Below are 21207 nucleotides of genomic sequence, written 5' to 3'. Positions count from 1 at the left end.
CAAGAATGCGCGGAGGAAGAGTGCTAGGAACTCGTTGAAAATAACGAAACACTGCGAATCGACAGATGTGCTCTTGAAATGCGTCAGAGCCTACTGTTTTGTAGGAGCGCTAAATTCCAAAAAGTAACTACATTAAAAAAAAACCTGTTCCCGTCCGACCACCGAAGATAAGCAACAGTGTTTATATTCGGATCGGCGACCGCCTGGGAACTCTGGCTGTCTTCATTTCTTGCTTTCTTGTCGCTACCCCTGACAGCCGTTTTTTCATGCTACCTTTCTCATGTGACAAAGATGCTTCCATACTGATTTTAAACTATCGTAAGGTACGATATTAAGGAACTCAGTTTGAAAAGAGTGCGCCAAGGAAGACTTCCAAAGAGTCTCTGGAAATAACAAAACAGTATGAAGTGACAGAAATGTTGTGAAATACGTCAGGGCATATTGTTTTGTAGCAGTGCACAACGGCAAATTTGTAAACAAAAATTTACCTTTCGTCGCTACAAGAGATGGATACTTTGTCGAAAAGCCTGTGTCTTGTGTGCATGTTTTCGCACCTTTCCGCGGCACGGCGCGGCACAGAGCTGCTCTGGTAGCTCCGAACGGCCGCACACGTCGCCTCGGACACGCCGGTTCGGCCCGCGCAAATCTCGCAGATGTTCCTCGTGCTTGTGCTGTCATATGGACCGCGACCCGAGCGGCAGCGAGCGGCAGTCGAGCAAAGTCGGGACAAGTCGGGACGGAAGGTGACAGCTGATTATGCACCGTATCGAATTACGCAAATATCTAGAAGCGCGACGCGTGTCAGGCAGGTGAGAACGCTTCTCTCGGTCCAGCAGGACACCGCCACACCCCGCGCACTCCACCCGCCGCCCGGCCGCGCGCAATCCCTGCGACGGACAACAATAACAAGGTGCGTCTCCCGCGAGTGTCGGAGGCCGCACGAACCAAACGAATGACAGGAGGTGCAACGAGCAGCTGTGTTGTGCGTCTGACCCACGTGGCGGCGCGCAGCACTGCGCGTCGCCTTCGAGGTGGAAGGACGTGCTTTGCGTCAAATGTGCCACCGAAAATGGCGATTGCGTGTATTGGGAGGAGAGGCGAAGCCTTCTTGTGCCGTGCGGCTACAGTATAAGGACGCCAACGGCCATACCATGTTGAATGCACCGGTTCTCGTCCGATCACCGAAGTTAAGCAACATCGGGCCCGGTTAGTACTTGGATGGGTGACCGCCTGGGAACACCGGGTGCTGTTGGCTCCCTCTCTTCTTTTAAATTTTATGTCACTACACCTGCCAGCCCTCTTTTCATACAAACTGTCAGGTGCGACAAAGATGCTTCCACAAGCATTTTAAACTACTGTATTAAACGTAAGATGCGAAATTACAGTAACGAACTCAGTTTGTACAAGAATGCGCGGAGGAAGAGTGCTAGGAACTCGTTGAAAATAACGAAACACTGCGAATCGACAGATGTGCTCTTGAAATGCGTCAGAGCCTACTGTTTTGTAGGAGCGCTAAATTCCAAAAAGTAACTACATTAAAAAAAAACCTGTTCCCGTCCGACCACCGAAGATAAGCAACAGTGTTTATATTCGGATCGGCGACCGCCTGGGAACTCTGGCTGTCTTCATTTCTTGCTTTCTTGTCGCTACCCCTGACAGCCGTTTTTTCATGCTACCTTTCTCATGTGACAAAGATGCTTCCATACTGATTTTAAACTATCGTAAGGTACGATATTAAGGAACTCAGTTTGAAAAGAGTGCGCCAAGGAAGACTTCCAAAGAGTCTCTGGAAATAACAAAACAGTATGAAGTGACAGAAATGTTGTGAAATACGTCAGGGCATATTGTTTTGTAGCAGTGCACAACGGCAAATTTGTAAACAAAAATTTACCTTTCGTCGCTACAAGAGATGGATACTTTGTCGAAAAGCCTGTGTCTTGTGTGCATGTTTTCGCACCTTTCCGCGGCACGGCGCGGCACAGAGCTGCTCTGGTAGCTCCGAACGGCCGCACACGTCGCCTCGGACACGCCGGTTCGGCCCGCGCAAATCTCGCAGATGTTCCTCGTGCTTGTGCTGTCATATGGACCGCGACCCGAGCGGCAGCGAGCGGCAGTCGAGCAAAGTCGGGACAAGTCGGGACGGAAGGTGACAGCTGATTATGCACCGTATCGAATTACGCAAATATCTAGAAGCGCGACGCGTGTCAGGCAGGTGAGAACGCTTCTCTCGGTCCAGCAGGACACCGCCACACCCCGCGCACTCCACCCGCCGCCCGGCCGCGCGCAATCCCTGCGACGGACAACAATAACAAGGTGCGTCTCCCGCGAGTGTCGGAGGCCGCACGAACCAAACGAATGACAGGAGGTGCAACGAGCAGCTGTGTTGTGCGTCTGACCCACGTGGCGGCGCGCAGCACTGCGCGTCGCCTTCGAGGTGGAAGGACGTGCTTTGCGTCAAATGTGCCACCGAAAATGGCGATTGCGTGTATTGGGAGGAGAGGCGAAGCCTTCTTGTGCCGTGCGGCTACAGTATAAGGACGCCAACGGCCATACCATGTTGAATGCACCGGTTCTCGTCCGATCACCGAAGTTAAGCAACATCGGGCCCGGTTAGTACTTGGATGGGTGACCGCCTGGGAACACCGGGTGCTGTTGGCTCCCTCTCTTCTTTTAAATTTTATGTCACTACACCTGCCAGCCCTCTTTTCATACAAACTGTCAGGTGCGACAAAGATGCTTCCACAAGCATTTTAAACTACTGTATTAAACGTAAGATGCGAAATTACAGTAACGAACTCAGTTTGTACAAGAATGCGCGGAGGAAGAGTGCTAGGAACTCGTTGAAAATAACGAAACACTGCGAATCGACAGATGTGCTCTTGAAATGCGTCAGAGCCTACTGTTTTGTAGGAGCGCTAAATTCCAAAAAGTAACTACATTAAAAAAAAACCTGTTCCCGTCCGACCACCGAAGATAAGCAACAGTGTTTATATTCGGATCGGCGACCGCCTGGGAACTCTGGCTGTCTTCATTTCTTGCTTTCTTGTCGCTACCCCTGACAGCCGTTTTTTCATGCTACCTTTCTCATGTGACAAAGATGCTTCCATACTGATTTTAAACTATCGTAAGGTACGATATTAAGGAACTCAGTTTGAAAAGAGTGCGCCAAGGAAGACTTCCAAAGAGTCTCTGGAAATAACAAAACAGTATGAAGTGACAGAAATGTTGTGAAATACGTCAGGGCATATTGTTTTGTAGCAGTGCACAACGGCAAATTTGTAAACAAAAATTTACCTTTCGTCGCTACAAGAGATGGATACTTTGTCGAAAAGCCTGTGTCTTGTGTGCATGTTTTCGCACCTTTCCGCGGCACGGCGCGGCACAGAGCTGCTCTGGTAGCTCCGAACGGCCGCACACGTCGCCTCGGACACGCCGGTTCGGCCCGCGCAAATCTCGCAGATGTTCCTCGTGCTTGTGCTGTCATATGGACCGCGACCCGAGCGGCAGCGAGCGGCAGTCGAGCAAAGTCGGGACAAGTCGGGACGGAAGGTGACAGCCGATTATGCACCGTATCGAATTACGCAAATATCTAGAAGCGCGACGCGTGTCAGGCAGGTGAGAACGCTTCTCTCGGTCCAGCAGGACACCGCCACACCCCGCGCACTCCACCCGCCGCCCGGCCGCGCGCAATCCCTGCGACGGACAACAATAACAAGGTGCGTCTCCCGCGAGTGTCGGAGGCCGCACGAACCAAACGAATGACAGGAGGTGCAACGAGCAGCTGTGTTGTGCGTCTGACCCACGTGGCGGCGCGCAGCACTGCGCGTCGCCTTCGAGGTGGAAGGACGTGCTTTGCGTCAAATGTGCCACCGAAAATGGCGATTGCGTGTATTGGGAGGAGAGGCGAAGCCTTCTTGTGCCGTGCGGCTACAGTATAAGGACGCCAACGGCCATACCATGTTGAATGCACCGGTTCTCGTCCGATCACCGAAGTTAAGCAACATCGGGTCCGGTTAGTACTTGGATGGGTGACCGCCTGGGAACACCGGGTGCTGTTGGCTCCCTCTCTTCTTTTAAATTTTATGTCACTACACCTGCCAGCCCTCTTTTCATACAAACTGTCAGGTGCGACAAAGATGCTTCCACAAGCATTTTAAACTACTGTATTAAACGTAAGATGCGAAATTACAGTAATGAACTCAGTTTGTACAAGAATGCGCGGAGGAAGAGTGCTAGGAACTCGTTGAAAATAACGAAACACTGCGAATCGACAGATGTGCTCTTGAAATGCGTCAGAGCCTACTGTTTTGTAGGAGCGCTAAATTCCAAAAAGTAACTACATTAAAAAAAAAACCTGTTCCCGTCCGACCACCGAAGATAAGCAACAGTGTTTATATTCGGATCGGCGACCGCCTGGGAACTCTGGCTGTCTTCATTTCTTGCTTTCTTGTCGCTACCCCTGACAGCCGTTTTTTCATGCTACCTTTCTCATGTGACAAAGATGCTTCCATACTGATTTTAAACTATCGTAAGGTACGATATTAAGGAACTCAGTTTGAAAAGAGTGCGCCAAGGAAGACTTCCAAAGAGTCTCTGGAAATAACAAAACAGTATGAAGTGACAGAAATGTTGTGAAATACGTCAGGGCATATTGTTTTGTAGCAGTGCACAACGGCAAATTTGTAAACAAAAATTTACCTTTCGTCGCTACAAGAGATGGATACTTTGTCGAAAAGCCTGTGTCTTGTGTGCATGTTTTCGCACCTTTCCGCGGCACGGCGCGGCACAGAGCTGCTCTGGTAGCTCCGAACGGCCGCACACGTCGCCTCGGACACGCCGGTTCGGCCCGCGCAAATCTCGCAGATGTTCCTCGTGCTTGTGCTGTCATATGGACCGCGACCCGAGCGGCAGCGAGCGGCAGTCGAGCAAAGTCGGGACAAGTCGGGACGGAAGGTGACAGCTGATTATGCACCGTATCGAATTACGCAAATATCTAGAAGCGCGACGCGTGTCAGGCAGGTGAGAACGCTTCTCTCGGTCCAGCAGGACACCGCCACACCCCGCGCACTCCACCCGCCGCCCGGCCGCGCGCAATCCCTGCGACGGACAACAATAACAAGGTGCGTCTCCCGCGAGTGTCGGAGGCCGCACGAACCAAACGAATGACAGGAGGTGCAACGAGCAGCTGTGTTGTGCGTCTGACCCACGTGGCGGCGCGCAGCACTGCGCGTCGCCTTCGAGGTGGAAGGACGTGCTTTGCGTCAAATGTGCCACCGAAAATGGCGATTGCGTGTATTGGGAGGAGAGGCGAAGCCTTCTTGTGCCGTGCGGCTACAGTATAAGGACGCCAACGGCCATACCATGTTGAATGCACCGGTTCTCGTCCGATCACCGAAGTTAAGCAACATCGGGCCCGGTTAGTACTTGGATGGGTGACCGCCTGGGAACACCGGGTGCTGTTGGCTCCCTCTCTTCTTTTAAATTTTATGTCACTACACCTGCCAGCCCTCTTTTCATACAAACTGTCAGGTGCGACAAAGATGCTTCCACAAGCATTTTAAACTACTGTATTAAACGTAAGATGCGAAATTACAGTAACGAACTCAGTTTGTACAAGAATGCGCGGAGGAAGAGTGCTAGGAACTCGTTGAAAATAACGAAACACTGCGAATCGACAGATGTGCTCTTGAAATGCGTCAGAGCCTACTGTTTTGTAGGAGCGCTAAATTCCAAAAAGTAACTACATTAAAAAAAAACCTGTTCCCGTCCGACCACCGAAGATAAGCAACAGTGTTTATATTCGGATCGGCGACCGCCTGGGAACTCTGGCTGTCTTCATTTCTTGCTTTCTTGTCGCTACCCCTGACAGCCGTTTTTTCATGCTACCTTTCTCATGTGACAAAGATGCTTCCATACTGATTTTAAACTATCGTAAGGTACGATATTAAGGAACTCAGTTTGAAAAGAGTGCGCCAAGGAAGACTTCCAAAGAGTCTCTGGAAATAACAAAACAGTATGAAGTGACAGAAATGTTGTGAAATACGTCAGGGCATATTGTTTTGTAGCAGTGCACAACGGCAAATTTGTAAACAAAAATTTACCTTTCGTCGCTACAAGAGATGGATACTTTGTCGAAAAGCCTGTGTCTTGTGTGCATGTTTTCGCACCTTTCCGCGGCACGGCGCGGCACAGAGCTGCTCTGGTAGCTCCGAACGGCCGCACACGTCGCCTCGGACACGCCGGTTCGGCCCGCGCAAATCTCGCAGATGTTCCTCGTGCTTGTGCTGTCATATGGACCGCGACCCGAGCGGCAGCGAGCGGCAGTCGAGCAAAGTCGGGACAAGTCGGGACGGAAGGTGACAGCTGATTATGCACCGTATCGAATTACGCAAATATCTAGAAGCGCGACGCGTGTCAGGCAGGTGAGAACGCTTCTCTCGGTCCAGCAGGACACCGCCACACCCCGCGCACTCCACCCGCCGCCCGGCCGCGCGCAATCCCTGCGACGGACAACAATAACAAGGTGCGTCTCCCGCGAGTGTCGGAGGCCGCACGAACCAAACGAATGACAGGAGGTGCAACGAGCAGCTGTGTTGTGCGTCTGACCCACGTGGCGGCGCGCAGCACTGCGCGTCGCCTTCGAGGTGGAAGGACGTGCTTTGCGTCAAATGTGCCACCGAAAATGGCGATTGCGTGTATTGGGAGGAGAGGCGAAGCCTTCTTGTGCCGTGCGGCTACAGTATAAGGACGCCAACGGCCATACCATGTTGAATGCACCGGTTCTCGTCCGATCACCGAAGTTAAGCAACATCGGGCCCGGTTAGTACTTGGATGGGTGACCGCCTGGGAACACCGGGTGCTGTTGGCTCCCTCTCTTCTTTTAAATTTTATGTCACTACACCTGCCAGCCCTCTTTTCATACAAACTGTCAGGTGCGACAAAGATGCTTCCACAAGCATTTTAAACTACTGTATTAAACGTAAGATGCGAAATTACAGTAACGAACTCAGTTTGTACAAGAATGCGCGGAGGAAGAGTGCTAGGAACTCGTTGAAAATAACGAAACACTGCGAATCGACAGATGTGCTCTTGAAATGCGTCAGAGCCTACTGTTTTGTAGGAGCGCTAAATTCCAAAAAGTAACTACATTAAAAAAAAACCTGTTCCCGTCCGACCACCGAAGATAAGCAACAGTGTTTATATTCGGATCGGCGACCGCCTGGGAACTCTGGCTGTCTTCATTTCTTGCTTTCTTGTCGCTACCCCTGACAGCCGTTTTTTCATGCTACCTTTCTAATGTGACAAAGATGCTTCCATACTGATTTTAAACTATCGTAAGGTACGATATTAAGGAACTCAGTTTGAAAAGAGTGCGCCAAGGAAGACTTCCAAAGAGTCTCTGGAAATAACAAAACAGTATGAAGTGACAGAAATGTTGTGAAATACGTCAGGGCATATTGTTTTGTAGCAGTGCACAACGGCAAATTTGTAAACAAAAATTTACCTTTCGTCGCTACAAGAGATGGATACTTTGTCGAAAAGCCTGTGTCTTGTGTGCATGTTTTCGCACCTTTCCGCGGCACGGCGCGGCACAGAGCTGCTCTGGTAGCTCCGAACGGCCGCACACGTCGCCTCGGACACGCCGGTTCGGCCCGCGCAAATCTCGCAGATGTTCCTCGTGCTTGTGCTGTCATATGGACCGCGACCCGAGCGGCAGCGAGCGGCAGTCGAGCAAAGTCGGGACAAGTCGGGACGGAAGGTGACAGCTGATTATGCACCGTATCGAATTACGCAAATATCTAGAAGCGCGACGCGTGTCAGGCAGGTGAGAACGCTTCTCTCGGTCCAGCAGGACACCGCCACACCCCGCGCACTCCACCCGCCGCCCGGCCGCGCGCAATCCCTGCGACGGACAACAATAACAAGGTGCGTCTCCCGCGAGTGTCGGAGGCCGCACGAACCAAACGAATGACAGGAGGTGCAACGAGCAGCTGTGTTGTGCGTCTGACCCACGTGGCGGCGCGCAGCACTGCGCGTCGCCTTCGAGGTGGAAGGACGTGCTTTGCGTCAAATGTGCCACCGAAAATGGCGATTGCGTGTATTGGGAGGAGAGGCGAAGCCTTCTTGTGCCGTGCGGCTACAGTATAAGGACGCCAACGGCCATACCATGTTGAATGCACCGGTTCTCGTCCGATCACCGAAGTTAAGCAACATCGGGCCCGGTTAGTACTTGGATGGGTGACCGCCTGGGAACACCGGGTGCTGTTGGCTCCCTCTCTTCTTTTAAATTTTATGTCACTACACCTGCCAGCCCTCTTTTCATACAAACTGTCAGGTGCGACAAAGATGCTTCCACAAGCATTTTAAACTACTGTATTAAACGTAAGATGCGAAATTACAGTAACGAACTCAGTTTGTACAAGAATGCGCGGAGGAAGAGTGCTAGGAACTCGTTGAAAATAACGAAACACTGCGAATCGACAGATGTGCTCTTGAAATGCGTCAGAGCCTACTGTTTTGTAGGAGCGCTAAATTCCAAAAAGTAACTACATTAAAAAAAAACCTGTTCCCGTCCGACCACCGAAGATAAGCAACAGTGTTTATATTCGGATCGGCGACCGCCTGGGAACTCTGGCTGTCTTCATTTCTTGCTTTCTTGTCGCTACCCCTGACAGCCGTTTTTTCATGCTACCTTTCTCATGTGACAAAGATGCTTCCATACTGATTTTAAACTATCGTAAGGTACGATATTAAGGAACTCAGTTTGAAAAGAGTGCGCCAAGGAAGACTTCCAAAGAGTCTCTGGAAATAACAAAACAGTATGAAGTGACAGAAATGTTGTGAAATACGTCAGGGCATATTGTTTTGTAGCAGTGCACAACGGCAAATTTGTAAACAAAAATTTACCTTTCGTCGCTACAAGAGATGGATACTTTGTCGAAAAGCCTGTGTCTTGTGTGCATGTTTTCGCACCTTTCCGCGGCACGGCGCGGCACAGAGCTGCTCTGGTAGCTCCGAACGGCCGCACACGTCGCCTCGGACACGCCGGTTCGGCCCGCGCAAATCTCGCAGATGTTCCTCGTGCTTGTGCTGTCATATGGACCGCGACCCGAGCGGCAGCGAGCGGCAGTCGAGCAAAGTCGGGACAAGTCGGGACGGAAGGTGACAGCCGATTATGCACCGTATCGAATTACGCAAATATCTAGAAGCGCGACGCGTGTCAGGCAGGTGAGAACGCTTCTCTCGGTCCAGCAGGACACCGCCACACCCCGCGCACTCCACCCGCCGCCCGGCCGCGCGCAATCCCTGCGACGGACAACAATAACAAGGTGCGTCTCCCGCGAGTGTCGGAGGCCGCACGAACCAAACGAATGACAGGAGGTGCAACGAGCAGCTGTGTTGTGCGTCTGACCCACGTGGCGGCGCGCAGCACTGCGCGTCGCCTTCGAGGTGGAAGGACGTGCTTTGCGTCAAATGTGCCACCGAAAATGGCGATTGCGTGTATTGGGAGGAGAGGCGAAGCCTTCTTGTGCCGTGCGGCTACAGTATAAGGACGCCAACGGCCATACCATGTTGAATGCACCGGTTCTCGTCCGATCACCGAAGTTAAGCAACATCGGGTCCGGTTAGTACTTGGATGGGTGACCGCCTGGGAACACCGGGTGCTGTTGGCTCCCTCTCTTCTTTTAAATTTTATGTCACTACACCTGCCAGCCCTCTTTTCATACAAACTGTCAGGTGCGACAAAGATGCTTCCACAAGCATTTTAAACTACTGTATTAAACGTAAGATGCGAAATTACAGTAATGAACTCAGTTTGTACAAGAATGCGCGGAGGAAGAGTGCTAGGAACTCGTTGAAAATAACGAAACACTGCGAATCGACAGATGTGCTCTTGAAATGCGTCAGAGCCTACTGTTTTGTAGGAGCGCTAAATTCCAAAAAGTAACTACATTAAAAAAAAAACCTGTTCCCGTCCGACCACCGAAGATAAGCAACAGTGTTTATATTCGGATCGGCGACCGCCTGGGAACTCTGGCTGTCTTCATTTCTTGCTTTCTTGTCGCTACCCCTGACAGCCGTTTTTTCATGCTACCTTTCTCATGTGACAAAGATGCTTCCATACTGATTTTAAACTATCGTAAGGTACGATATTAAGGAACTCAGTTTGAAAAGAGTGCGCCAAGGAAGACTTCCAAAGAGTCTCTGGAAATAACAAAACAGTATGAAGTGACAGAAATGTTGTGAAATACGTCAGGGCATATTGTTTTGTAGCAGTGCACAACGGCAAATTTGTAAACAAAAATTTACCTTTCGTCGCTACAAGAGATGGATACTTTGTCGAAAAGCCTGTGTCTTGTGTGCATGTTTTCGCACCTTTCCGCGGCACGGCGCGGCACAGAGCTGCTCTGGTAGCTCCGAACGGCCGCACACGTCGCCTCGGACACGCCGGTTCGGCCCGCGCAAATCTCGCAGATGTTCCTCGTGCTTGTGCTGTCATATGGACCGCGACCCGAGCGGCAGCGAGCGGCAGTCGAGCAAAGTCGGGACAAGTCGGGACGGAAGGTGACAGCTGATTATGCACCGTATCGAATTACGCAAATATCTAGAAGCGCGACGCGTGTCAGGCAGGTGAGAACGCTTCTCTCGGTCCAGCAGGACACCGCCACACCCCGCGCACTCCACCCGCCGCCCGGCCGCGCGCAATCCCTGCGACGGACAACAATAACAAGGTGCGTCTCCCGCGAGTGTCGGAGGCCGCACGAACCAAACGAATGACAGGAGGTGCAACGAGCAGCTGTGTTGTGCGTCTGACCCACGTGGCGGCGCGCAGCACTGCGCGTCGCCTTCGAGGTGGAAGGACGTGCTTTGCGTCAAATGTGCCACCGAAAATGGCGATTGCGTGTATTGGGAGGAGAGGCGAAGCCTTCTTGTGCCGTGCGGCTACAGTATAAGGACGCCAACGGCCATACCATGTTGAATGCACCGGTTCTCGTCCGATCACCGAAGTTAAGCAACATCGGGCCCGGTTAGTACTTGGATGGGTGACCGCCTGGGAACACCGGGTGCTGTTGGCTCCCTCTCTTCTTTTAAATTTTATGTCACTACACCTGCCAGCCCTCTTTTCATACAAACTGTCAGGTGCGACAAAGATGCTTCCACAAGCATTTTAAACTACTGTATTAAACGTAAGATGCGAAATTACAGTAACGAACTCAGTTTGTACAAGAATGCGCGGAGGAAGAGTGCTAGGAACTCGTTGAAAATAACGAAACACTGCGAATCGACAGATGTGCTCTTGAAATGCGTCAGAGCCTACTGTTTTGTAGGAGCGCTAAATTCCAAAAAGTAACTACATTAAAAAAAAACCTGTTCCCGTCCGACCACCGAAGATAAGCAACAGTGTTTATATTCGGATCGGCGACCGCCTGGGAACTCTGGCTGTCTTCATTTCTTGCTTTCTTGTCGCTACCCCTGACAGCCGTTTTTTCATGCTACCTTTCTCATGTGACAAAGATGCTTCCATACTGATTTTAAACTATCGTAAGGTACGATATTAAGGAACTCAGTTTGAAAAGAGTGCGCCAAGGAAGACTTCCAAAGAGTCTCTGGAAATAACAAAACAGTATGAAGTGACAGAAATGTTGTGAAATACGTCAGGGCATATTGTTTTGTAGCAGTGCACAACGGCAAATTTGTAAACAAAAATTTACCTTTCGTCGCTACAAGAGATGGATACTTTGTCGAAAAGCCTGTGTCTTGTGTGCATGTTTTCGCACCTTTCCGCGGCACGGCGCGGCACAGAGCTGCTCTGGTAGCTCCGAACGGCCGCACACGTCGCCTCGGACACGCCGGTTCGGCCCGCGCAAATCTCGCAGATGTTCCTCGTGCTTGTGCTGTCATATGGACCGCGACCCGAGCGGCAGCGAGCGGCAGTCGAGCAAAGTCGGGACAAGTCGGGACGGAAGGTGACAGCTGATTATGCACCGTATCGAATTACGCAAATATCTAGAAGCGCGACGCGTGTCAGGCAGGTGAGAACGCTTCTCTCGGTCCAGCAGGACACCGCCACACCCCGCGCACTCCACCCGCCGCCCGGCCGCGCGCAATCCCTGCGACGGACAACAATAACAAGGTGCGTCTCCCGCGAGTGTCGGAGGCCGCACGAACCAAACGAATGACAGGAGGTGCAACGAGCAGCTGTGTTGTGCGTCTGACCCACGTGGCGGCGCGCAGCACTGCGCGTCGCCTTCGAGGTGGAAGGACGTGCTTTGCGTCAAATGTGCCACCGAAAATGGCGATTGCGTGTATTGGGAGGAGAGGCGAAGCCTTCTTGTGCCGTGCGGCTACAGTATAAGGACGCCAACGGCCATACCATGTTGAATGCACCGGTTCTCGTCCGATCACCGAAGTTAAGCAACATCGGGCCCGGTTAGTACTTGGATGGGTGACCGCCTGGGAACACCGGGTGCTGTTGGCTCCCTCTCTTCTTTTAAATTTTATGTCACTACACCTGCCAGCCCTCTTTTCATACAAACTGTCAGGTGCGACAAAGATGCTTCCACAAGCATTTTAAACTACTGTATTAAACGTAAGATGCGAAATTACAGTAACGAACTCAGTTTGTACAAGAATGCGCGGAGGAAGAGTGCTAGGAACTCGTTGAAAATAACGAAACACTGCGAATCGACAGATGTGCTCTTGAAATGCGTCAGAGCCTACTGTTTTGTAGGAGCGCTAAATTCCAAAAAGTAACTACATTAAAAAAAAACCTGTTCCCGTCCGACCACCGAAGATAAGCAACAGTGTTTATATTCGGATCGGCGACCGCCTGGGAACTAACACGCGATCTAGTGTTTGCTTTCTTGTCGCTACCCCTGACAGCCGTTTTTTCATGCTACCTTTCTAATGTGACAAAGATGCTTCCATACTGATTTTAAACTATCGTAAGGTACGATATTAAGGAACTCAGTTTGAAAAGAGTGCGCCAAGGAAGACTTCCAAAGAGTCTCTGGAAATAACAAAACAGTATGAAGTGACAGAAATGTTGTGAAATACGTCAGGGCATATTGTTTTGTAGCAGTGCACAACGGCAAATTTGTAAACAAAAATTTACCTTTCGTCGCTACAAGAGATGGATACTTTGTCGAAAAGCCTGTGTCTTGTGTGCATGTTTTCGCACCTTTCCGCGGCACGGCGCGGCACAGAGCTGCTCTGGTAGCTCCGAACGGCCGCACACGTCGCCTCGGACACGCCGGTTCGGCCCGCGCAAATCTCGCAGATGTTCCTCGTGCTTGTGCTGTCATATGGACCGCGACCCGAGCGGCAGCGAGCGGCAGTCGAGCAAAGTCGGGACAAGTCGGGACGGAAGGTGACAGCTGATTATGCACCGTATCGAATTACGCAAATATCTAGAAGCGCGACGCGTGTCAGGCAGGTGAGAACGCTTCTCTCGGTCCAGCAGGACACCGCCACACCCCGCGCACTCCACCCGCCGCCCGGCCGCGCGCAATCCCTGCGACGGACAACAATAACAAGGTGCGTCTCCCGCGAGTGTCGGAGGCCGCACGAACCAAACGAATGACAGGAGGTGCAACGAGCAGCTGTGTTGTGCGTCTGACCCACGTGGCGGCGCGCAGCACTGCGCGTCGCCTTCGAGGTGGAAGGACGTGCTTTGCGTCAAATGTGCCACCGAAAATGGCGATTGCGTGTATTGGGAGGAGAGGCGAAGCCTTCTTGTGCCGTGCGGCTACAGTATAAGGACGCCAACGGCCATACCATGTTGAATGCACCGGTTCTCGTCCGATCACCGAAGTTAAGCAACATCGGGTCCGGTTAGTACTTGGATGGGTGACCGCCTGGGAACACCGGGTGCTGTTGGCTCCCTCTCTTCTTTTAAATTTTATGTCACTACACCTGCCAGCCCTCTTTTCATACAAACTGTCAGGTGCGACAAAGATGCTTCCACAAGCATTTTAAACTACTGTATTAAACGTAAGATGCGAAATTACAGTAATGAACTCAGTTTGTACAAGAATGCGCGGAGGAAGAGTGCTAGGAACTCGTTGAAAATAACGAAACACTGCGAATCGACAGATGTGCTCTTGAAATGCGTCAGAGCCTACTGTTTTGTAGGAGCGCTAAATTCCAAAAAGTAACTACATTAAAAAAAAAACCTGTTCCCGTCCGACCACCGAAGATAAGCAACAGTGTTTATATTCGGATCGGCGACCGCCTGGGAACTCTGGCTGTCTTCATTTCTTGCTTTCTTGTCGCTACCCCTGACAGCCGTTTTTTCATGCTACCTTTCTCATGTGACAAAGATGCTTCCATACTGATTTTAAACTATCGTAAGGTACGATATTAAGGAACTCAGTTTGAAAAGAGTGCGCCAAGGAAGACTTCCAAAGAGTCTCTGGAAATAACAAAACAGTATGAAGTGACAGAAATGTTGTGAAATACGTCAGGGCATATTGTTTTGTAGCAGTGCACAACGGCAAATTTGTAAACAAAAATTTACCTTTCGTCGCTACAAGAGATGGATACTTTGTCGAAAAGCCTGTGTCTTGTGTGCATGTTTTCGCACCTTTCCGCGGCACGGCGCGGCACAGAGCTGCTCTGGTAGCTCCGAACGGCCGCACACGTCGCCTCGGACACGCCGGTTCGGCCCGCGCAAATCTCGCAGATGTTCCTCGTGCTTGTGCTGTCATATGGACCGCGACCCGAGCGGCAGCGAGCGGCAGTCGAGCAAAGTCGGGACAAGTCGGGACGGAAGGTGACAGCTGATTATGCACCGTATCGAATTACGCAAATATCTAGAAGCGCGACGCGTGTCAGGCAGGTGAGAACGCTTCTCTCGGTCCAGCAGGACACCGCCACACCCCGCGCACTCCACCCGCCGCCCGGCCGCGCGCAATCCCTGCGACGGACAACAATAACAAGGTGCGTCTCCCGCGAGTGTCGGAGGCCGCACGAACCAAACGAATGACAGGAGGTGCAACGAGCAGCTGTGTTGTGCGTCTGACCCACGTGGCGGCGCGCAGCACTGCGCGTCGCCTTCGAGGTGGAAGGACGTGCTTTGCGTCAAATGTGCCACCGAAAATGGCGATTGCGTGTATTGGGAGGAGAGGCGAAGCCTTCTTGTGCCGTGCGGCTACAGTATAAGGACGCCAACGGCCATACCATGTTGAATGCACCGGTTCTCGTCCGATCACCGAAGTTAAGCAACATCGGGCCCGGTTAGTACTTGGATGGGTGACCGCCTGGGAACACCGGGTGCTGTTGGCTCCCTCTCTTCTTTTAAATTTTATGTCACTACACCTGCCAGCCCTCTTTTCATACAAACTGTCAGGTGCGACAAAGATGCTTCCACAAGCATTTTAAACTACTGTATTAAACGTAAGATGCGAAATTACAGTAACGAACTCAGTTTGTACAAGAATGCGCGGAGGAAGAGTGCTAGGAACTCGTTGAAAATAACGAAACACTGCGAATCGACAGATGTGCTCTTGAAATGCGTCAGAGCCTACTGTTTTGTAGGAGCGCTAAATTCCAAAAAGTAACTACATTAAAAAAAAACCTGTTCCCGTCCGACCACCGAAGATAAGCAACAGTGTTTATATTCGGATCGGCGACCGCCTGGGAACTCTGGCTGTCTTCATTTCTTGCTTTCTTGTCGCTACCCCTGACAGCCGTTTTTTCATGCTACCTTTCTCATGTGACAAAGATGCTTCCATACTGATTTTAAACTATCGTAAGGTACGATATTAAGGAACTCAGTTTGAAAAGAGTGCGCCAAGGAAGACTTCCAAAGAGTCTCTGGAAATAACAAAACAGTATGAAGTGACAGAAATGTTGTGAAATACGTCAGGGCATATTGTTTTGTAGCAGTGCACAACGGCAAATTTGTAAACAAAAATTTACCTTTCGTCGCTACAAGAGATGGATACTTTGTCGAAAAGCCTGTGTCTTGTGTGCATGTTTTCGCACCTTTCCGCGGCACGGCGCGGCACAGAGCTGCTCTGGTAGCTCCGAACGGCCGCACACGTCGCCTCGGACACGCCGGTTCGGCCCGCGCAAATCTCGCAGATGTTCCTCGTGCTTGTGCTGTCATATGGACCGCGACCCGAGCGGCAGCGAGCGGCAGTCGAGCAAAGTCGGGACAAGTCGGGACGGAAGGTGACAGCCGATTATGCACCGTATCGAATTACGCAAATATCTAGAAGCGCGACGCGTGTCAGGCAGGTGAGAACGCTTCTCTCGGTCCAGCAGGACACCGCCACACCCCGCGCACTCCACCCGCCGCCCGGCCGCGCGCAATCCCTGCGACGGACAACAATAACAAGGTGCGTCTCCCGCGAGTGTCGGAGGCCGCACGAACCAAACGAATGACAGGAGGTGCAACGAGCAGCTGTGTTGTGCGTCTGACCCACGTGGCGGCGCGCAGCACTGCGCGTCGCCTTCGAGGTGGAAGGACGTGCTTTGCGTCAAATGTGCCACCGAAAATGGCGATTGCGTGTATTGGGAGGAGAGGCGAAGCCTTCTTGTGCCGTGCGGCTACAGTATAAGGACGCCAACGGCCATACCATGTTGAATGCACCGGTTCTCGTCCGATCACCGAAGTTAAGCAACATCGGGTCCGGTTAGTACTTGGATGGGTGACCGCCTGGGAACACCGGGTGCTGTTGGCTCCCTCTCTTCTTTTAAATTTTATGTCACTACACCTGCCAGCCCTCTTTTCATACAAACTGTCAGGTGCGACAAAGATGCTTCCACAAGCATTTTAAACTACTGTATTAAACGTAAGATGCGAAATTACAGTAATGAACTCAGTTTGTACAAGAATGCGCGGAGGAAGAGTGCTAGGAACTCGTTGAAAATAACGAAACACTGCGAATCGACAGATGTGCTCTTGAAATGCGTCAGAGCCTACTGTTTTGTAGGAGCGCTAAATTCCAAAAAGTAACTACATTAAAAAAAAAACCTGTTCCCGTCCGACCACCGAAGATAAGCAACAGTGTTTATATTCGGATCGGCGACCGCCTGGGAACTCTGGCTGTCTTCATTTCTTGCTTTCTTGTCGCTACCCCTGACAGCCGTTTTTTCATGCTACCTTTCTCATGTGACAAAGATGCTTCCATACTGATTTTAAACTATCGTAAGGTACGATATTAAGGAACTCAGTTTGAAAAGAGTGCGCCAAGGAAGACTTCCAAAGAGTCTCTGGAAATAACAAAACAGTATGAAGTGACAGAAATGTTGTGAAATACGTCAGGGCATATTGTTTTGTAGCAGTGCACAACGGCAAATTTGTAAACAAAAATTTACCTTTCGTCGCTACAAGAGATGGATACTTTGTCGAAAAGCCTGTGTCTTGTGTGCATGTTTTCGCACCAACACGCGATCTAGTGTATCTCTCAACACGCGATCTAGTGTCGAACGGCCGCACACGTCGCCTCGGACACGCCGGTTCGGCCCGCGCAAATCTCGCAGATGTTCCTCGTGCTTGTGCTGTCATATGGACCGCGACCCGAGCGGCAGCGAGCGGCAGTCGAGCAAAGTCGGGACAAGTCGGGACGGAAGGTGACAGCTGATTATGCACCGTATCGAATTACGCAAATATCTAGAAGCGCGACGCGTGTCAGGCAGGTGAGAACGCTTCTCTCGGTCCAGCAGGACACCGCCACACCCCGCGCACTCCACCCGCCGCCCGGCCGCGCGCAATCCCTGCGACGGACAACAATAACAAGGTGCGTCTCCCGCGAGTGTCGGAGGCCGCACGAACCAAACGAATGACAGGAGGTGCAACGAGCAGCTGTGTTGTGCGTCTGACCCACGTGGCGGCGCGCAGCACTGCGCGTCGCCTTCGAGGTGGAAGGACGTGCTTTGCGTCAAATGTGCCACCGAAAATGGCGATTGCGTGTATTGGGAGGAGAGGCGAAGCCTTCTTGTGCCGTGCGGCTACAGTATAAGGACGCCAACGGCCATACCATGTTGAATGCACCGGTTCTCGTCCGATCACCGAAGTTAAGCAACATCGGGCCCGGTTAGTACTTGGATGGGTGACCGCCTGGGAACACCGGGTGCTGTTGGCTCCCTCTCTTCTTTTAAATTTTATGTCACTACACCTGCCAGCCCTCTTTTCATACAAACTGTCAGGTGCGACAAAGATGCTTCCACAAGCATTTTAAACTACTGTATTAAACGTAAGATGCGAAATTACAGTAACGAACTCAGTTTGTACAAGAATGCGCGGAGGAAGAGTGCTAGGAACTCGTTGAAAATAACGAAACACTGCGAATCGACAGATGTGCTCTTGAAATGCGTCAGAGCCTACTGTTTTGTAGGAGCGCTAAATTCCAAAAAGTAACTACATTAAAAAAAAACCTGTTCCCGTCCGACCACCGAAGATAAGCAACAGTGTTTATATTCGGATCGGCGACCGCCTGGGAACTCTGGCTGTCTTCATTTCTTGCTTTCTTGTCGCTACCCCTGACAGCCGTTTTTTCATGCTACCTTTCTCATGTGACAAAGATGCTTCCATACTGATTTTAAACTATCGTAAGGTACGATATTAAGGAACTCAGTTTGAAAAGAGTGCGCCAAGGAAGACTTCCAAAGAGTCTCTGGAAATAACAAAACAGTATGAAGTGACAGAAATGTTGTGAAATACGTCAGGGCATATTGTTTTGTAGCAGTGCACAACGGCAAATTTGTAAACAAAAATTTACCTTTCGTCGCTACAAGAGATGGATACTTTGTCGAAAAGCCTGTGTCTTGTGTGCATGTTTTCGCACCTTTCCGCGGCACGGCGCGGCACAGAGCTGCTCTGGTAGCTCCGAACGGCCGCACACGTCGCCTCGGACACGCCGGTTCGGCCCGCGCAAATCTCGCAGATGTTCCTCGTGCTTGTGCTGTCATATGGACCGCGACCCGAGCGGCAGCGAGCGGCAGTCGAGCAAAGTCGGGACAAGTCGGGACGGAAGGTGACAGCCGATTATGCACCGTATCGAATTACGCAAATATCTAGAAGCGCGACGCGTGTCAGGCAGGTGAGAACGCTTCTCTCGGTCCAGCAGGACACCGCCACACCCCGCGCACTCCACCCGCCGCCCGGCCGCGCGCAATCCCTGCGACGGACAACAATAACAAGGTGCGTCTCCCGCGAGTGTCGGAGGCCGCACGAACCAAACGAATGACAGGAGGTGCAACGAGCAGCTGTGTTGTGCGTCTGACCCACGTGGCGGCGCGCAGCACTGCGCGTCGCCTTCGAGGTGGAAGGACGTGCTTTGCGTCAAATGTGCCACCGAAAATGGCGATTGCGTGTATTGGGAGGAGAGGCGAAGCCTTCTTGTGCCGTGCGGCTACAGTATAAGGACGCCAACGGCCATACCATGTTGAATGCACCGGTTCTCGTCCGATCACCGAAGTTAAGCAACATCGGGTCCGGTTAGTACTTGGATGGGTGACCGCCTGGGAACACCGGGTGCTGTTGGCTCCCTCTCTTCTTTTAAATTTTATGTCACTACACCTGCCAGCCCTCTTTTCATACAAACTGTCAGGTGCGACAAAGATGCTTCCACAAGCATTTTAAACTACTGTATTAAACGTAAGATGCGAAATTACAGTAATGAACTCAGTTTGTACAAGAATGCGCGGAGGAAGAGTGCTAGGAACTCGTTGAAAATAACGAAACACTGCGAATCGACAGATGTGCTCTTGAAATGCGTCAGAGCCTACTGTTTTGTAGGAGCGCTAAATTCCAAAAAGTAACTACATTAAAAAAAAAACCTGTTCCCGTCCGACCACCGAAGATAAGCAACAGTGTTTATATTCGGATCGGCGACCGCCTGGGAACTCTGGCTGTCTTCATTTCTTGCTTTCTTGTCGCTACCCCTGACAGCCGTTTTTTCATGCTACCTTTCTCATGTGACAAAGATGCTTCCATACTGATTTTAAACTATCGTAAGGTACGATATTAAGGAACTCAGTTTGAAAAGAGTGCGCCAAGGAAGACTTCCAAAGAGTCTCTGGAAATAACAAAACAGTATGAAGTGACAGAAATGTTGTGAAATACGTCAGGGCATATTGTTTTGTAGCAGTGCACAACGGCAAATTTGTAAACAAAAATTTACCTTTCGTCGCTACAAGAGATGGATACTTTGTCGAAAAGCCTGTGTCTTGTGTGCATGTTTTCGCACCTTTCCGCGGCACGGCGCGGCACAGAGCTGCTCTGGTAGCTCCGAACGGCCGCACACGTCGCCTCGGACACGCCGGTTCGGCCCGCGCAAATCTCGCAGATGTTCCTCGTGCTTGTGCTGTCATATGGACCGCGACCCGAGCGGCAGCGAGCGGCAGTCGAGCAAAGTCGGGACAAGTCGGGACGGAAGGTGACAGCCGATTATGCACCGTATCGAATTACGCAAATATCTAGAAGCGCGACGCGTGTCAGGCAGGTGAGAACGCTTCTCTCGGTCCAGCAGGACACCGCCACACCCCGCGCACTCCACCCGCCGCCCGGCCGCGCGCAATCCCTGCGACGGACAACAATAACAAGGTGCGTCTCCCGCGAGTGTCGGAGGCCGCACGAACCAAACGAATGACAGGAGGTGCAACGAGCAGCTGTGTTGTGCGTCTGACCCACGTGGCGGCGCGCAGCACTGCGCGTCGCCTTCGAGGTGGAAGGACGTGCTTTGCGTCAAATGTGCCACCGAAAATGGCGATTGCGTGTATTGGGAGGAGAGGCGAAGCCTTCTTGTGCCGTGCGGCTACAGTATAAGGACGCCAACGGCCATACCATGTTGAATGCACCGGTTCTCGTCCGATCACCGAAGTTAAGCAACATCGGGTCCGGTTAGTACTTGGATGGGTGACCGCCTGGGAACACCGGGTGCTGTTGGCTCCCTCTCTTCTTTTAAATTTTATGTCACTACACCTGCCAGCCCTCTTTTCATACAAACTGTCAGGTGCGACAAAGATGCTTCCACAAGCATTTTAAACTACTGTATTAAACGTAAGATGCGAAATTACAGTAATGAACTCAGTTTGTACAAGAATGCGCGGAGGAAGAGTGCTAGGAACTCGTTGAAAATAACGAAACACTGCGAATCGACAGATGTGCTCTTGAAATGCGTCAGAGCCTACTGTTTTGTAGGAGCGCTAAATTCCAAAAAGTAACTACATTAAAAAAAAAACCTGTTCCCGTCC

The 21207-nt window shown here is 51.3% G+C and overlaps 15 non-coding genes across 15 annotated transcripts; all 15 read left to right on the top strand.

Annotated features, from left to right (window-relative positions):
* Positions 1 to 1136: 1136 nt before the first annotated feature.
* Positions 1137 to 1255, top strand: LOC126314202 (5S ribosomal RNA). Its single transcript, XR_007555680.1, has one exon. It is a non-coding gene; the product is annotated as a 5S ribosomal RNA (ribosomal RNA).
* A 1284-nt stretch (positions 1256 to 2539) lies between these two features.
* Positions 2540 to 2658, top strand: LOC126314201 (5S ribosomal RNA). The gene has a single exon (XR_007555679.1). It is a non-coding gene; the product is annotated as a 5S ribosomal RNA (ribosomal RNA).
* Positions 2659 to 3942: 1284 nt separating this feature from the next.
* LOC126314227 (5S ribosomal RNA) lies at positions 3943 to 4061 on the top strand. Its single transcript, XR_007555702.1, has one exon. It is a non-coding gene; the product is annotated as a 5S ribosomal RNA (ribosomal RNA).
* Positions 4062 to 5346: 1285 nt separating this feature from the next.
* Positions 5347 to 5465, top strand: LOC126314200 (5S ribosomal RNA). The gene has a single exon (XR_007555678.1). It is a non-coding gene; the product is annotated as a 5S ribosomal RNA (ribosomal RNA).
* A 1284-nt stretch (positions 5466 to 6749) lies between these two features.
* LOC126314199 (5S ribosomal RNA) lies at positions 6750 to 6868 on the top strand. The gene has a single exon (XR_007555677.1). It is a non-coding gene; the product is annotated as a 5S ribosomal RNA (ribosomal RNA).
* A 1284-nt stretch (positions 6869 to 8152) lies between these two features.
* LOC126314198 (5S ribosomal RNA) lies at positions 8153 to 8271 on the top strand. Its single transcript, XR_007555676.1, has one exon. It is a non-coding gene; the product is annotated as a 5S ribosomal RNA (ribosomal RNA).
* Positions 8272 to 9555: 1284 nt separating this feature from the next.
* LOC126314225 (5S ribosomal RNA) lies at positions 9556 to 9674 on the top strand. The gene has a single exon (XR_007555701.1). It is a non-coding gene; the product is annotated as a 5S ribosomal RNA (ribosomal RNA).
* Positions 9675 to 10959: 1285 nt separating this feature from the next.
* On the top strand, positions 10960 to 11078 carry LOC126314196 (5S ribosomal RNA). The gene has a single exon (XR_007555674.1). It is a non-coding gene; the product is annotated as a 5S ribosomal RNA (ribosomal RNA).
* Positions 11079 to 12362: 1284 nt separating this feature from the next.
* Positions 12363 to 12481, top strand: LOC126314195 (5S ribosomal RNA). The gene has a single exon (XR_007555673.1). It is a non-coding gene; the product is annotated as a 5S ribosomal RNA (ribosomal RNA).
* A 1284-nt stretch (positions 12482 to 13765) lies between these two features.
* LOC126314224 (5S ribosomal RNA) lies at positions 13766 to 13884 on the top strand. The gene has a single exon (XR_007555700.1). It is a non-coding gene; the product is annotated as a 5S ribosomal RNA (ribosomal RNA).
* Positions 13885 to 15169: 1285 nt separating this feature from the next.
* On the top strand, positions 15170 to 15288 carry LOC126314194 (5S ribosomal RNA). Its single transcript, XR_007555672.1, has one exon. It is a non-coding gene; the product is annotated as a 5S ribosomal RNA (ribosomal RNA).
* A 1284-nt stretch (positions 15289 to 16572) lies between these two features.
* On the top strand, positions 16573 to 16691 carry LOC126314223 (5S ribosomal RNA). The gene has a single exon (XR_007555699.1). It is a non-coding gene; the product is annotated as a 5S ribosomal RNA (ribosomal RNA).
* Positions 16692 to 17976: 1285 nt separating this feature from the next.
* Positions 17977 to 18095, top strand: LOC126314192 (5S ribosomal RNA). Its single transcript, XR_007555671.1, has one exon. It is a non-coding gene; the product is annotated as a 5S ribosomal RNA (ribosomal RNA).
* A 1284-nt stretch (positions 18096 to 19379) lies between these two features.
* On the top strand, positions 19380 to 19498 carry LOC126314222 (5S ribosomal RNA). The gene has a single exon (XR_007555698.1). It is a non-coding gene; the product is annotated as a 5S ribosomal RNA (ribosomal RNA).
* A 1285-nt stretch (positions 19499 to 20783) lies between these two features.
* LOC126314220 (5S ribosomal RNA) lies at positions 20784 to 20902 on the top strand. The gene has a single exon (XR_007555696.1). It is a non-coding gene; the product is annotated as a 5S ribosomal RNA (ribosomal RNA).
* Positions 20903 to 21207: the final 305 nt, after the last annotated feature.

Source organism: Schistocerca gregaria, unplaced genomic scaffold, assembly GCF_023897955.1.
Source record: "Schistocerca gregaria isolate iqSchGreg1 unplaced genomic scaffold, iqSchGreg1.2 ptg000541l, whole genome shotgun sequence".
In the NCBI taxonomy this organism is placed as follows: Eukaryota; Metazoa; Arthropoda; class Insecta; order Orthoptera; family Acrididae; genus Schistocerca; species Schistocerca gregaria.
This window is presented reverse-complemented; position numbering and strand designations above follow the sequence as displayed.